General features: G+C 50.8%; 1 protein-coding gene across 5 annotated transcripts in view; it reads left to right on the top strand.

Moving 5' to 3' along the window:
* Pxylp1 (2-phosphoxylose phosphatase 1) overlaps positions 1-12,121 on the top strand; it is a 68,104-nt gene that overhangs the window by 35,484 nt on the left and 20,499 nt on the right. The gene's annotated exons all lie outside the window — the stretch shown is intronic.

The raw sequence follows: 12,121 nt of genomic DNA, 5'->3' as shown, positions 1-12,121 counted from the left end.
AGAGGCTGCTCATGGGAAATCCCAGGTAGCAAAGTAAGGACTCTGGTGAAGCTTGTTTGTGGGCCTCCCCACTCATCATCTCCTACCGGATCCTTATGCTCACAGTGTACCCCAAATCTGTGCTCCCCACACTTTCCACGAGAGGGCTATCCTCGGGCTCCAATCCTGCCCCAGTTTCTCATTGATTGTTGCCCTTCAGTGCTGGCCCACTTCCCCTGTGTTCCCCCTGCTTGGCCTTCTCCAAAGAATCGGCCCTTCCCTGTGCTCACCCCTGCCACCCAGCGTGGGCCAGCTCTTCCCCCTTCCATCCTGTGAGCCCTTGCCTCCTCCCCTCTAGATACCCTCCATTGCTCCCAGGGTTTGATGCTTCTGTGACGTACATCAGGATTTCCTCCCTTTCGCTAGGCATGAAGCCTCACTGTGCCATTTCCCTGTATATCTCAGGGCCCCACCTACCCAGCACAGAGTGGGTATCTCTTGACTGTCTATTGAATGAATGACTCTGTCTACTCTGAAAGCAGCTCCCTTTCCTTCGGAGTCTGTGCACTGGAAACTGAGGCGGTGCTGGCACAGGGCTGAGAGCTGTTGTGTTTGCTGTCCTCTGGCTTCTGTTTACCACCTCACCCTGCTGCGTGGGAGACAAGTGTTTGTCACCCCCAGGAGCTCGGTGGGGAGGTGGCATTTCTGTCTCACTCTGAGTGGCAGAAAGAGGAACAGGTGGCTGGGTGAGTGGGAGGTGGTGAGTGCAGAGGAATGTGGGGGACTTGGCATTACGAGTGGGTGGTTTGAAGAAAGGAAGCCGTGAGCAGGCTTGCCCGATTTACCACCAGAGTGGTCCAGGCTCACCTCTGTGCACGCGACAGGCCATTCTAACAGAGAGGAGGCTTCAGAATACTTGCTTCATCCTTCCAGTATTGGAAGTGGTCAAGAGAAGGTGACCATAGACATGCAAAAATACTCCAGATGGCCAGTGACCTGCAGAAAATAGAAATCCTTTCCACAAAGTGGGGTTTGGCTTTCAGTGGTTTCGTTGTTTGTAGTTTTTCATTGGAAATTTTCCACCGTCCGGTGGAGGAGGTGGGACCTGCAACCAGCCTGGGCGGGTGGTGAGAGGTAAATGTGGCTCGCTTGTGTTCCCCAGGCATCTCGCATGAGCTGGCCTGTGTGGCACTGAATGGCCCTGTGTGTCTTGCTTGTACAACGCTTCTGAATGTTCGTCTGTTAGGAGGGCCACTTTTCAGCCACACTTTTTTTAAGGGAAATTTTGCAGCATAAATTGGCCCAGCTGGACTTGAGCTCTTTATTCTGGAGTACCTTGCAGTTCAGAAAGCTTAAGAAATGGACGTCCGTGCTGCTCTTCTCCTTCTGGGTAAACTGCAACTTGGAACCTGCCTGTTTCTGTAGAAGTGACACTTGATTGCTTTATTTATTTGATTGCTTTATTGCTTGCTTATTATTATAGTATAAGAAACTTTATTGATTCATAAAACAAGACTGACTCAGGCTTTCGTTCTTACCCTAAAACATGCATGTGTTTTTTCTTCATTGCTCTCTTTGACAAAATTTTTGAATACCATGTTGGTAGTATTATTATTTGAAACAATATAGTTGAGGTTATCAACTATAACTTTTTGCGTGCTTTAATTAAAAAGTATGGTTTCATTTTCTGAAACTATTATGTATCTTTTTGCATCTTGTTGGTGGATTTTCTTGTTGATATTGTGGATATGGAAACATTTTGACGCAGGTTAGGATGTAGAAATGGGATTGTTTAACAAGGATTGTTTAAACAAGCATGTCTCTGGGGGGACAGAGAATGTGAGTGTAGTCAAGCCACACACATCTGTTAAGAGCTTGGTGTGCTCAGCGTTGTGGAGGGGTTAGGGAAGGGCCCAAACAGCACAAGGTACTGTGCCTGTGTGTAGCTTCTCAACACGTCCATCTTCAATAATACTAATGGCTTGCCTGTGCTGAAGGTCCTTAATAAAGTTACTTGTTTGTTTTTATATTTTCAGTTCCTTAATGTTGAAATGTATACAGTGGGAAAATAACTTCTTAAGTTCAAGGATCCTTTGTTAAGACATGAAAAGGCTGTTAGGATCCGAAGACATCTGAATCATTCCTTTCCACGTTTTCTGCCCATTTCTAATCACTCGTTTTTCCTGTTTGCAGCATTTCTTCAATGTGTATTTTGTGTTCACTTCTCTGTGTTCTCCTCGGTATTCCCCAAATGGCGGTGTGACAGGCACACTCAGACTCTGCAATTGCGGCCTTGATTTGAATGTTAGCTTCCTCATTGAGCAGCTGTACTCTGGGCCTTCCTTCCTAAGAGAGTTAATCATCATCATTTTGAAAGGTGGGCATGAGAATAGACATGTGTGGAAACCCCTCGGCTGGCGCAAGCCTCTTAGTTACCTACTTGCTCCTTTGCAGAGTTGGTATGAGAACATAGACTTTTGGGAAAGCCCCTGGCTCATGGCAGCTGCTGTTTCTTCTGTAAAATGGAGCCAATTATTATGGTTTTGCAAGATTGGTTGAGAGCTGAGAGCTTTTGGGAAAACCCTTGGCCACAGAAGTGCACTAACATGGGCAAACCAGAGTCCCACCAGAGTGCACTCTCATGGTATCCTGGCATCCCAGAAGTTGGTCAGAGCTTATGTTACTTCAGCTATTTGGTGGAAGGAAAGTTGAGATTTGCCATCCATTGATTTGCTTTTCATCAGAGTACATTGGCTGACAGTTAATCTCTATGGTGCATATGGCACTCATCAGGGGCATCTTGTGCAGAACCTCAGTTAACCACAGCAGAGTTCATTTTCAGTAGTGAAAGCTAGTATTGTCTTCAGTGTCTGAAGCATCCTTTCTGCAAGCAGCTTTGGCCTGTTCTGTATGACCCGGATGGACACTGAGACACGTTTGCATTAGGCATAAAGCTTCTGAGGAGTCAATGTTGTGTCAAGGTGGCGTGGGTGGTATATTTTCCTCCCAGGAGTCAGCACACTCTGAAAGGTCACTCTAAGGAGTAGAGTGTTAGGCTGGACATTTTGTATCTTTAAACTCTAAACTGTAAAATTTTATCTTTACGTATTGATCCTGGGCTGGGAGTATGTGCACTTTGTCCTTCAGCTGATATTCCTGAGTTGTCACTGGGCTGGGAGTTCAGTCCCTCTGCAGCTACAGGCCCCTCTCTGACCAGTAGGGGTACATCAGGAGCAGCGACTTGGAATGCAGTATAGTGCTGGGCAGGCAAGGGGTGGGGCTTGGGGGGATGGATAGAGAGCGGATTCTGGAGCCTGACTTCGGCCCAAAGCCCTGTCCTGCCATTGACCAGCTTTCCAAGCTTAGAGAAGCTGTTTGCCTTCTCCGTGCCTCAGTTTCCTCTCTGTCAAGTGAGATGGTGACGGATAGAGTTGGTAAAGGACTCTGTAGCCTGCAGTGCAGTGCCTGGCACATGGTAACCCTGACGTGTGTTAAGTGAATTAAGATCATGTATGTATGGCAGAGTGGTGTGGCAGGTTAGAGGACGAGAACGCTGTCCAGTCTGGGAAATCAGGGCATCTGAGGTCATGCTTGAGGGAGAGTAGGACATCTGAGGTCATGCTTGAGGGAGAGTAGAGGTTGTCTGGGGGAGGACACTGGAGAAGGGTGTCCCTGGCAGATGGAGGCTGTGCAGAGGCAGAGCAAGGGGGAGCCGCAGGCTGTGCAGTTAGCATATTGGAGAGCGCACAGCCCGCTTCTGTTTGTTCCAGAATGTAAACATCTGACTGAGTGCTGGCGTTGGCACTGCTTTGGGCTCTTGTTTCAAATGCACACTCCTAAACAAGCAAACAAAAATGTCTGTGGTCCTCCCTACAGAATCTGACTCGTGGTGGGAGCAGAGCCCAGAAATCTGAGTTAGGAATCAGCAGCCCCCGGGTGTGGCTCATGTCTAGTGTGAACTTGTGGGAGGGTGACACTGGGTGATGCAACTCAGAGGCTGTTTCACTTACGCAAAGACTGGGGGTGGCTCAGATGCAGGCGTTAGCCCTGAAAGGAAGGAGCAAAGCCTGGGGTGTCACCGTGTGCATGGGGCTTTATAACGACTCGGGAGGTATGATGGGATGGAGCGAGGCTACCTTAATAACGCAGGAGTCTGGCTCAGGCGGTCTCTGGATGCCTTGCCCATCCACATATTCATTCAGAGGTCCCCTGCAGTAATCCACTTGGGAGGAAGATAGAAGCTCAGGGAAACGAAACATCCAGACAGACGTGGAGACAGACGTGGAGAGCGGAAGAGAGCTCCGGACAAGAAAAGAAGTATGCAGAGCTCAGAGAAGGGAGGTGGGGCCAGGGGTCAGTGTGGGGCACAGGATGGCTGGAGGCATATGAGGGCTGCATGGATGCAGTTCCCTGCCAGAAGTGGATCTCGGCGGAAGGCCTAGGGAAGAGCGAGTCTGCAGCCACTGGCTGTGGTTTGTGTTGACCACCATGCAGTCTGGGCTGGGAAGAAATCAGCCACGCAGAGGCTGTGACCTTGTTTGGTTTGGCCCAGCCAATGTTTTCAGGTTTTAAAAATTATTTACCAGATTCACATCAATAAACTTTCAGCTCTTGTTTGAAAAGTCATTCTCCCTGGCACCTGAGACCTCTGGCTCCATCCTGTCCGGTCTCTGCGACAGCTGTATTTTTCCCTGGGAAAAGAAAGGAGGGTGGGCCAAAGGTGAGATCCTGGTGCGACAGCAGGAGAGGGTGGAAGGAGATGAGGCCGCTCCAGCTGGGTGGGGCTGCTTAGACCGGAGCAGTTCAGAAGCCAGGGAGGGAGGGAGGTGACCTTCGGAAGGTCTCAGGTGGGCAGACTAGGAGTCCATGAAGAGGGTGGAGTGTGTGTGTGTGTGTGTGTGTGTGTGTGTGTATGTGTGTGTGTGTATGTGTGTGGGGTGTATGTGTGTGGGGTGTGTGTGTGTGTGTGTGTGTGTGTGTGTGTGTGTGGTGTGTGGTGTGTGTGTGTGTATGTGTGTGTGTGTATGTGTTGTGTGTGTGTGTGTATGTGTGTGTGTGTATGTGTTGTGTGTGTGTGGTGTGTGTGTGTATGTGTGTGTATGTGTGTATGTGTTGTGTGTGTGTGTATGTGTGTGTGTGTATGTGTGTGTGTGGTGTGTGTGTGTGTGTGGTGTGTGTGTGTGTGTGTGTGTGTGTGTGTGTGTGGCGTGGTTCTGTTGGTACCTTTCTGTCAGCGGAGCCAGCAGTCTTCCTGCTGTCCCCAGACCCCATGATCTGTCCTTGCCCTGCATGCTTTGGACCCCAGGTTGACTGGGAAGGAGAAGAACGACATTTGAAGAGCCCTGTGGATTCCAGTGGCCTCTGCACAGAGGAGCAGAGGACGGAGCAGTGACGCCATCTTGGTTGTTTAGATTCTGCTTCCTCAGCCTCATGTGCTCCTTATAGACAGCCATTGGCGTGTGCAGCATCAATTCCATGGCGGTCTCTGACGGCCTGTGTGTATGACACATACAGTCTTATTCATCACAGTACAGGTAGGTGTAGGATAAAGGGAGTTGAGAGTAAACCTGTTGGCTACAGAACAGTGTGGAGCCTGTATCCGGGTTGGGGACTGGACTGTCTCTGCTCTTTCTCTTGTGTTCACTTTATGAAGAAAGGCAAGAACTCTAGCGGTGTGCGTGAACTGGGGTGTTTGGAAGACCTTTGCGTGTTTCCATGGTCAAGGAAGGGTTAGAGACGGAAGCCTTTGGAGAGCAAGGAGTCCAGGCTGGCGGGGTGGCTCAGTAGATAAAGGTGCCTGAGTTTGATTCCCAGATCCCACATGGAGGAAGGAGAGAACAGGTTATCCTCTGGCTCTCAGACTTGGGGGTGAAGGGGAGCCAGGACACAAGGAGTGAGGGAGCCAGGTCCCTTTTGTAGTTCTCTCCCATGCCTTCTCTGGCCGTCTCTGTAATTACTATTTCCATTGGGATCTGGGTCCTTGTTGTCACACCACAATGGGCCTGTTGGGTGGCAGCCAGCCTGTGCCCCTCTGAGGAACGTAGTTTCTGGACCTCTCTCTGAGGCTTCAAGTGGGACCCAAGCTAGGTCCACTGAGGGACCCCTCACACTCTAGCAGCTGATAAACTTAGGTCCCTGTAGCGAATGCTGGGGAAAGCAGTCGAGACGGCTAGCTTGTAAATGGCCTCCAGCCTGATAGGACTAGCTTGTCCCCATCCTCAGCCAGCTCAGCGGACACTTACTGACTTGCTACATCACTTACTTCTCCATAATGTTGGCTCCTGATGAGGCAACATTAAAATGGGGGAAACATGAAAGGCAGCATATGCGGGCTCAATAAGTTCACAAAGGAACTTGAAGTTGAACTGTTGGGTCTGGCTTGTCTGCATACAATCAAGTGTCTTCAGCTGGGGTTTGGCCTTCCCCACCCCTCCTGTAAAACAAGGCCCAGCCCAGCATTAACACAAGTGACCAAAGGCAGATAGATAACAGAACTGCAGCTCTTTCTTGTGGTTCTGGTTTTCATGGGCAATTACAGCAGACCTTTTTTATTTTTTTTTTTCTTTTTTATCCAGTACAGCGTGGAGACAGGGTGGGCATTGCAGATAATTTTGTAGACTGAGGAGTACTGAGGGAATTGTGGGAATTGGCTGTTAGAACAAATCATTACTCCCTGGCAGATGGTTGAAAGAGAGAGAACTCCAGAGTCCTTTTGATGACAGGGACAAACTGGAGCAGTGTGGAGGCAGACAGGGTGCTGCCCCTCAGGAAAGGGGTGCTGCCCCTCAGGAAAGGTGCTGACTCAGGTGAACTGAACACTTGCAAGAGTTAGAAAAGCTGCTGCTGTTGAGGTGGGGGAGGGGAGGGATACTGGCCCAGTGTGCTTCTGGGGTGTGGACCCAGTGACTCCTCCTGATCCCACACTGAAGGCACACCTGGTAGAAAATTATAAGGCAGGGGGTAGGAGGTGTCTGGAGAGAAGACTCAGTAGTTAAGAGCACCCACTGTTATCGCAAAGGACCCAAGTTCACCCTATCAAGCGGCTCACAGCCACCTGGAGCTCCAGTTCCAGGGGACCTGACATCTTCTGGCCTTCGTGGGCACCTGTGTGCACATGTGCACATTAACTCATGCAGGCACATATACTTATGCATACATAAAAAAGAATTTTTTAAAGAACTTATAGGGAACAGGAATAAACATTTGGAGGACAGGTGTGGAAGTGACATGTCTTGATCCTTTACCATACTCTTCACACAGGTGACTTGAAGTCGTTCACCACCATCCTGATGTCGGTATTGTCAGCTTCCTTTTACAAATGGAGGTTAGAGACATAGCGATGTCTGCCAAGGGCCAGGACCAGATCCGACTCCTTGCGTTCCGAACCCTTGCACTGCCCAGCCCAGGCTGCTTCTCAGCAGTAAGAACCTTGGACAGACTTAAGTGGAGTCCTATCTGACTGGAGGTGACCAGCCCAGGCTGAGGTCTCAGACAGGGCAAGGCGGGCCTGAGTTGGTAAGGTAAAATGCAGCTGGCAAGCCAGACCTTGGCCTCAACTGATTCTTCGCTGGTAGTGTCACTAGAGGCTTGTGGAGCAGCTGAGCCCAGAGATGAAGTTGAAGTAACACTGTGTCCTGATGGTGTTTATAGTCACTGGGATGGGGATGGATACCTGTGGTTCCCAGCATGGAGCTGCCAGGTGTCTGTACAGTGGAGGAAGAGCAGCCTGCTCTCACATGCTAAGGGCATGGTGGGAGACTGGGCCGTGAAAGCCACCCGCTCCCACTGCAATAGTGTCTTCCTTTGGGGCAGCCTGTCTTTCCTGGAAAGGACCTTGTTAGACCTGCTTAGAGTCAGGTTCCTTCCTGTGTTAGTTAGCATGGCGAGAACAGGGCAGGAAGGAATCGCAAGGATACCCAACTGGCCCATAGTGTTGGTATGGAGTGTGTGTGTGTGTGTGTGTGTGTGTGTGTGTGTGTGTGTGTGCGCGCGCGCTGCTTATCTTAGCTAGGGTGTCTGTTGCTGTGATAAAACACCATGACCAAAAGCAACTTGGATAGGAAAGGGTTTATTTCAGCTTACAGTTGTAGTCTAACGTGAAGGGAAGTCAGGGCAGGAACTCAAGGAAGAAATCACGGAGGAATGCTGCCTGCGGCTTGCTCCCCGTGACTTGCTCAGCCTGCTTTCTTATACACCAGAGGCCCATCAGCCCATCAGCCCAGGGGTGGCACTGTCCACAGTGGGCAGGGCCCTCTCATATGGCTAATCAAGAAAATGTCCCCACAGGCTTGCCTCTGATGGAGGCATCTTCCGAGGTCTCCTCTCAGATGACTGTCACTTGTGTAGAGTTGACAAAAAGCCAGCCGCACATGGCTGTCACCGGGTGTGGGGCTTCTCCACAGGAGGAAACGAATTGTCACCGTTGGCGCAGTAACTTCTGCCTGTGCGGTGCCCCATTAGAGTTGGTGTGAGGCACCTGTGAGGAGCTTGCACCGGGGGCTAAGGCTGCAAAGGTAGATGGGCCAGGGTGTTAGTTCTGTGTCACTGCTCGAAATACCCGATAGAAACCCCTATGGGGCAAGTTTCATTTTGGCTCTCGGTTTCTGAGAGATTTTTGTTCGCCTTAAAGGGGAAAGCATGGCAGTTTGAGACTGAGACGGCGTGGGTGTGGGAATGTGTTCACGAGGTGGCAGACCAGGAGCCAGGAGGCAGAGGGCTAGATGGGAACCGAGGCAGACCACTCTCAAAGGACTGCCCTAGTTCTCTGTTTCCTCCAGCCAGGCCCCACCTCTCAAAGGTTCCACAGCCTCCCAGAACACTGCCATCAGCCAGGCAACAAGTACTCAAAATGGGAGCTTGTGGGGACATTTCCGATGCAAACCGTAACAGCTAGGGATTTCTGTCTTCCTCTCTGGGTCAAGGCCTTGGTATGAGGAGATGAGCTGACACTAGAGACACTGACTTGGTGCTCTGGAGGAAAGACTCTGGCTTGTGTCTGTGCATGTCAGAGAGATTCCCAGTCGAGAGCAGGCCCCAGACACTTGGCTGTAACATACCCGCTGACCCGTTCATTACTGAGGGCCAGCCAGAAGCTGATAGCTAATGGACTGTCTGGGAAGTTATAATGGCCCTGACTCTGGGCCATTTTTTCCATCCTGTGGGTCCAGGAATAGAATCAACAAAAGTCAAAATGTAATCATCAGATGCAGGTTTTGCTTCAAAGAAGTTCAAAGCTCTGGCGGTTGGGCCAGGTTCTTGTTGGCTAGTGTTTGTCTGAAGATGGTAATGACCGTTCCTGGCACATGGCAGTGTTTCCTCCATAGCACAGTCTCCACTGTGTCCTCCCAAACCAGGGACCAGGGAGCACAGGAGGTGTCATGACTGAGAAGTCCCTGCCCCCCTTAAGGTTTAAGTGCTTTTCATTCCCTTTTCTTATTTAATAATGACCGGTGTGCAGAGGCAGAGGCATCGCCTGAGGAGTTAGAGCCGGGCGTGTGGCCTTCAGGAAGCTCTTTGGCTCCCTCTCCCCCACCACCAATGGGACACTTCCGGGCTGATGGTACTCTGCCAAGGATTAGGGTCACAGCACTACCCGCTGGTAAAGCCTGGAGCCAGGGTGGAGCCAGGGAATGGGGGAGGGCTTACAGGGAGCATTTTGTCATCCTGCTTCTAGGAAGTTTGCTGTTTGCTTCTGAGAGAAGGACTGTCTCTGTCAGGGTTTCTATTGCTGTGAAGAGACACCATGACCATGGCAACTCTTAGAAAAGGAAACGTTTAATTGTCGCTGGGCTTAGCAGTTCTCAGAGGGTTAGTCCATTATCATCATGATGCAGACAGACGTGGTGCTGGAGAGGCAGCTGAGAGGTCTGTATCTGGAATCCGGATCGGCAGGCAGCAGGAAGACAGAGACACTGGGCCTGGCTTGAGCATTTGAAACCCCCAAGACCACCCCCAGTGAAGCAATTCCTCCAGCAAGGCCACACCTCCTAATAACTCAAGCAGCATCACCCCCTAATGACCAAGCATTCAAGTCTATGAGCCTGCAGGGCCAGGCTCATTCAAACCACCACAGGGACCTAAGCAGAAGCCTGAGGGAGAATGTTCTCTGTCGTTTCTTTGAGACCCCGTCAGCATCTTTATTCAAGCAGTGTAGGGGTGTGGACGGGATGAATAGATGATGGAGGAGCCGAGGGGGCTAATAAAGCTTCCTTTCTGCTTACTGATCACACTACAGAGGAAGTGCATGCCCGTGGGCAGTCAGGCAGCACTTACCCTGTCACGCAGGTTACTCATAGTGGCACCGCAGCCCCAGGGCACACGCTGAGACTCTAGGATTTTTCCACCCACGCAGTGGGACTCACGATCCTTCCATCTGTCTGCCCACTCTCACTCCAGTGCCACCCCCACTGTCCTGTTCGACTTTTCGTCTAAGCCACTCAGCTGCTTCGCGTCAGCAGTGCGTTTGGTTGGTTTGGTTTGGTTTGGTTTGGTTTGGTTTGGTTTTTCCAGACAGGGTTTCTTTGTGTAACCACCCTGGCTGTCCTGGAACCCTCTCTATAGATCAGGCTGATCTTGAACTCATGGAGATCCACCTGCTTCTGCCTCCTGAGTGCTGGGATTAAAGGCGTGTGCCACCACCACCTGGTTTTGGGACTGCCATCTTTCTAATGGTCCTGGAGAGGGCATGGTGAGGCAGCTGAATTACAGGAGACATGGGCAAGGGTTGATGGGATAGGTGCTGTCTCAGATCCCAGGCTCCAGATAGTTTGTGTGTTCCCAGCCTCTGAGCCTGTCCCGCTACTCACTGTGTCCAGTCCAGAAGAGCTAGCCCCCAAGAGCGCTTGTGGCACAACGCAAGGGGCAGCATCCTCCAGCCTCAAGGACCTGCTCCTCCAGGCCTCCTTCCCAGCCAGCCCCCCTCAAAAAGAATTCTCTGTGTGTCACCCCTTATGGGTCAGTTGGACCAGGTCTCTCAGAGAGCTGAAGCAAGTCTTGAGCCTTGAGCCAGGTTGCTGACCACAACAGCCCACTACACATCAGCCTCTCAGAACCAGAAAAACCTGTCTCCAGCCATTCCCCACTCCCCAACCCCCAGGCTGCTTGGGTAACCTTAAGATTCTCCAGAGAAGTCAGTGAAACAGGATCAAAGCAGAGCACTGTGTGTGGCTTAGAGCAGACCTTCAGCTCAGCAAGCATTTTTTGGAAGGGCTGTTTTCTGCCCACCATTAGGGTACATCAACATGAAAGGGGCATTTGGGGTGGTGGGATAGCAAACTGGGGCACCCCTGCTTACATGTACTCTTGTATAAGCCTAATGCAGAAGCTAGATAGACTTATGGGAAAGGGATGTGGAAACTACTTATAAACTCAGAGTAGGCTTCCTGGAGGAGGCAGTTCCTGGCAGATTCAGGCAACAGGAACTGGGTGGGCAGAGTTACAAGCAAGCAGGACCATGACTGAGACATGCTAGGGGGTGGGCTCTGAGCAGCACAATGTCGATGGGGTGAAGATGGAGTCAAGGAGACATCACATGTACACCCTGTACCTGTGAGCTTCTGTGAGTGCCTGGTGTCTGGAGGACTCTGCAGAGAACCCCTTGTGGATGGAAATCTTGTCTGGATGACTCCAAGTCACAAACAGCACAGGCTCACCTCGGCAAACTGAATAATGGACAAGATGAAGGAGCCCAGTGCCAGAGGAAGCAGCAAAGATCTTTCTAGATTGTGACCTAATTTTTCATTTGTGGTTTTCAAACGGCTGCTTCTTCGAGTCATGGATGAGTCACTTGGACCCAACCACTGGGGTTCCCAGTTGACCTCCCCAGGCCTCACAGTTTGTGCTTGGGGATAATCCAGGATTATTCCACACTCTCTGTCCTCACACCACTCAAATGTCTACTTAACTGTCCCATGCGTTGGCCTAGGCTCAGAGCAAGTGAACCAAATTCAATAGATTCCATAGAAAGCAAAGAACTGAAGGGGCAACCCAGCCAGAAGGGCCAACCGTTTAGATGCCACTGTGGGACATCTGCTTTGCTACCAGTCTCCCCACAGTAAATTAGCTCCGGGCACCCGAGTGTGCATTGGCCTCTCTAACATCTACCAGCAGAGGGAAGACAAAGGCTCCAGCTACAGACAAATTC

The sequence above is a fragment of the Onychomys torridus genome, chromosome 7 (assembly GCF_903995425.1).
Source record: "Onychomys torridus chromosome 7, mOncTor1.1, whole genome shotgun sequence".
Lineage (NCBI taxonomy): Eukaryota > Metazoa > Chordata > Mammalia > Rodentia > Cricetidae > Onychomys > Onychomys torridus.
Note: the sequence above shows the minus strand (reverse complement) of the source record. Positions and strands in the feature narration are given on the sequence as shown.